The sequence below is a fragment of the Chrysochloris asiatica genome, unplaced genomic scaffold, assembly GCF_000296735.1.
Source record: "Chrysochloris asiatica unplaced genomic scaffold, ChrAsi1.0 scaffold00045, whole genome shotgun sequence".
NCBI lineage: Eukaryota > Metazoa > Chordata > Mammalia > Afrosoricida > Chrysochloridae > Chrysochloris > Chrysochloris asiatica.
The window spans coordinates 9,699,799-9,704,734 of NW_006408563.1; positions in this window are offsets into that span (position 1 = coordinate 9,699,799).

The window sequence follows — 4,936 nt, forward strand, 5'->3', positions numbered from 1 at the left end:
CAATGTTGTCCATAGCTTGTCATGATCCACACAATCGAAAGCCTTTGCATAGTCAATAAAGCATAGGTAAACATCCTTCTGATATTCTCTGCTTTCAACCAAGATCCATCGGACATCAGCAATGATATCTCTCGTTCCATGGCCTCTTTTAAATCTGGCTTGAACCTCTGGAATTTCTCTGTCAATGTATGATTGTAGCCGTTTCTATATTACCTTTAGCAAAACTACAATGGACTGCCATAAGAATGAACCAATCTGTGTTAGAAGAAGTACAACCAGAGTGTTCCTTGGAAGCCAGCATAGTCAAAGTTTGTCTCTCATTTTTGGGACGTATTATCATGAAGGACAAGTCACTGGTGAAGGATATCATGTTTGGTAAAGTGGAAGGTCGGAGAAAAAGAGGAAGACCCCCAATGAAATGGATTTGCACAGTGGCGGCAGCAATGGGCTCTGGTGTAGCAACGATTTTGTGAGGTTGGCCCTTAACTGTGCAGTGTTTCATTCTGTTGTGCATAGGGTTCTATGAGTCATACCGACTTGTTGGCACCTAAGAATAACAACAAAGTCTCAAAGAACATTTGTCCTTTTGTGATTGACTAATTTCACTCAGCATAATGTCCTCCAGGTTCAACTATGTTGTGAGGTGTTTCACAAATTCATCATTATTCTTCAAAGTTTTGTAGTATTCCGTTGTGTGTATGTACTAGTTTATTTAACAGTTCTTCTGATGATGGGCATTTAGGCTGCCTCCATCTTTTTGACAAGTCTCTTGTGGACAGCATATTGAAGGATCCTGTTTTCTTACTCATTCTGCTCTTTATGTCTTCTGACTGGTACATTTAATCCATTTACATTCAGTGTAATTATCAAAGGTTATGAATAGATTGTTGTCATTTTTCTGTGTGTGTTTTTTTTTTTTTTGTGTGTGTGTGTGTGTGATGCTGGATTCTTTGTGCTACATAATTATCTATGTTGAGTTCATTTTATTTGTGGGTTTTCATTTTCATTTGTGTTGTGTTAATTTTTACTAAATCTTTCTGATTTTCATATTTTTTTTAATTTTAATGTGCAGGTGTATTCTTTTTATTTGAGGTTATCCTGTAATTTATTCATTTTACCCCTGCTTAAAACAGTCTGTTTTATCTTGAAATCAACTTGAATTCCTTGCCATTTGGAAGTTCTGTATTTATACTTTTCCCTTTTACTGCTTAGTAGTTGACTTCATAATACATTGATGTCTTTGGTTCCCTATTTTCAATCTTGTATATTTGTTTTACTTTAAATACTTGTATATCTGGATTGAGTTCTGGGTGGTGTTGTCATATATGGTGATCTCAGGTTGTTGTCTGCTGTTGTTGGTTCTCAGTCCAAGAACACCCTTTAGCATTTTTTGTAGTTGGTCTGGTCATTACAAATTCCTTTAATTTCTGTTTATCGAGAATTCTCCTATTTTGGCTGTTGTATTCAAGGACAGCTTTGCTGGACATATGATTCTTTGTTGGCAATCTTTTTCTTTCAGAGTTTTGTATATATCATTCCATTGCCTTCTTGCTTGCATGGTTTCTGCTGAGAAATCCGAGCTTAGTATTATTGGTTCTCTTTTGTAGGTAGATTTTTGTTTTTACTGAGCTACTTTCAGGATTCTTTCCTTGTCTTTGATGGTAAGTTTGATTATGATATGTCTTGGTGATTTTCTTTTGGCATCTATCCTGAATGGAGTTCATTCAGGTTCTTGTATGCTTATCTTCTCATTTTTAAAGATGTTATGGAAGTTTTCTTCCAACATTTCTTCAACAATTTTCTCTGTGTTTATCTCTTTCTGTTCTGGAATTCTAATTGCACTTAAGTTGTTTCTCTTCATCGTGTCTCATGTAGCTCTTAGGTTTTCTTTGTATTTTTTCTGATTGTTCTTCTAGCATGCTAGCATCAAGAGATTTATCTTCAAGCTCACTAATTCGGGATTCCATTGCTTCACATCTACTCCTTTGCCCTTTCAATGTATTGTCCATTTCTGAGATCTTAGTATTAATCTTCTGGTATTCGAATCACAGGTTTGTATTGTTTCAAAATTTGCATTAATATTGTTTGTTTGTTCTTGTAGTGTTTTCCTGAATTCTTTTAAAGTTTTTATTGTGTTCTCCTTGCTTTCCTCAATCTTTCTATCAATCCTTTGAAGGTTCCTAATTATCATTCTTTTGAATTCTATTTTAGTAAATTCTATTACTTTTTCTTCCTCTGACATGTCTTCTGGCTCTGCATCTTGTTCATTTGTTTGAGCCATTCTCTCTTGGTTTTTCATGTGAGCTAAAATTCTCTGTTGTGTCTGGACCATTATGAAGTTGTCATATTTGTAAAAACAAACAGTGCAATTGTTGGACTTGGAAAGGAGAAATTTCTGAAGGGGCTTCTGCAATGTCAGGAGCTCATGAGATGGGAAATGACAGCAGAGTTCCTGGGCCTACATGGAGTTCCTATTGGCCTCAGTGTTGTCTATGTTCAGGGCACTTAATCTTTAAGTCATTTTGTAGTCCTGGTGGAGCTGGTTTCAGTGTCTGTTAAGACCACAGAGAAGCTGGGGACCAGGTGAATGGTTAAATGCTGGTCTGGTGACTTTGCTGGTTTTGTAGGCCTGGAGCCAAGGCCACCTGAATCCAGGCATCAGTGATACAGCCAGCCCCCACCTCACACTGGCATGACTCCCAAACACATGGCTCTGTACCAAAAAGAATGGTCAATGTTTAACCATTTCAAGATGTAGCATCTAATCAAGAGCCAATGATCCGGAAGGAAAAAGTCCAAGGTGCACGTAAGGCATTGGCAAAAAACAAAGCTCTGGTAATTGATAAAAAAACAAATTGAAATATTTCAACTGATTGATACAGCACTGGAGGCACTCACTCATCTATGCCTAGAAATTTGGAAGACAGATACCTGGCCAACTGACTAGAAGAGATCCATATTTGTGCCCATTCCAAAGAAAGGTGACCCAATGGAATCCGGACATCATTGATTGGCACAGAACTAGGCGGTGTTTCGTTCTGTTGTGCATAAGGTCACTATGACTTGATGGCACCTAACATCAACAAATTTGGCAAACAGGTCTTTGAAGATATAATCAAGTCAAGATGAGGTGATATTGAGTTATGGTGATATTGAGCTAGGGTTGACCCCAAATCCAATCACAGATGTGAGAAATTTGTCGGCATTTGTGAGAGATTTGGAAATAGACAAACATACACAAAGGAAATATGACCAAGTGTAGACAGAAGCAGAAATTAAAATGATGCACCTACAAGCCAAGGAACATCAAGGATTGATGGCAACTATCAGCTGCTGCATAAGACCTCTTTAAAGTGTTGAAGGGCAAAGATGTCAGTTTGAGGACTAAAGTGCACCTGACCCAAACCAAGGTATTTTCAAAAACCTCATATGCATGCGAAAGTTGGGCAGTGAATAAGGAAGACTGTAGAAGAATTGATGAATTTGAGCTGTAGTGTTGGAGGAGAATATTAAAAGTACCATGAATTACCAAAAGAGCAAACCAATCTGTGTTGGAAGAAGTACAGTGGTAAAGTGGAAGGTCAGAGTGGAAGCACCAGAGTGCTCCTTGGAGGTCAGAATGGCCAGACTTTGTCTCTCATACTTCAGATATATTGTCAGGGGGACTAGTCACTGGAGAAAGATGCCACATTTCATTAAATGGAGTGTCAGAGAAAAAGAGAAAATTCCCCAATGAGATGGATTGGCACAGTGGCAGCAGCAATGGGGTCAAATGTAGCAACGGTTATGAAGTGGGCAAAGAACCAGGCAGTGTTTCCTTCTGTTGTGCATAGGGTCACTATGAGTTGGTACCAACTCAGTTGCACCTAACAACAACAACAATCAGAAGCTAGGAATAGGCATAAAAGGGTTCTTCCTTAGAGTAACAAAGAATAATGAGCTTTCAGAGGCGTCCAGCTCCTAGAACTGTGAGAGACTGTGTATTCTAAGCCACCCGTTTTGTGGTGCTGTCATGGCAACCTAGGAAACTCACACAGCTGTCATCACCACTACTCAGATGACAAAGTGCACTGTGTTTTGCCCACCTAGGTCCAGTCTGAATCTGTTGGTGCAACATTGCAAGGAGGAGCAGAAGAGCAGGACCAGACTATCTGTCTAAAATGATGGAGAAAATGGTAGTCTTTGCTTTCTGCCTGTTCACCAATCCTGCTCAAATATAAATCCATCCTTGCATGACCCCCCCCCCCCATTTAGGGCAGTGTGGCCTCTGAAAATATTAGCTAGGAGGTATCACACCCCTTACCCCCTTACCCAAGTCTCCACCATTGTACCAAATCTGACGTTAGTTTTAGAGCCACAGTTAAGGAGTGCAAATAGAGTTTTTACATGTTTATAAAACCATGCCATACAAAGTTCTTTCTCACATAAAGATAGGCAAGATCATTTCTTCATCTATTTCATAGAAACTCATTTCACAATGGGTCCATAATCACAGGCATTGAGAATCAGAGTGATACTGATTCAGGTTTAGAGATCTGAGACTAATACAGCCTCAATCCTTGGTCTAGTATTCTTTCCACTGAATTCTGAAAAGTCAACCAAATTGACTGTTGTTGTGTTTGTTTTATGTATAACAATTTGTCTTATGTGTGCCCCATTTTAAATGGTTCAAATTTGTTTTGACAAAGAACAAAGCTGAATAATTTGATCAGAAAACAATTATAGGGAAGAGTTAGAAAGAGCAGGGCAGCTAATTATTTCTTATAGCTCTTCTAGCTGAATGTCTCCATTTGTGATCTATTGTAAATCCTAGGCTCTATGCCTGTGATTACATCTCAAGTAAAGAAAACAAAAATCCTCACCACTGGACCAATAAACAACATTCTTATCAACGGAGAAAAGATTGAAGTTGTCAAGGACTTCATTCTTGCTGGAT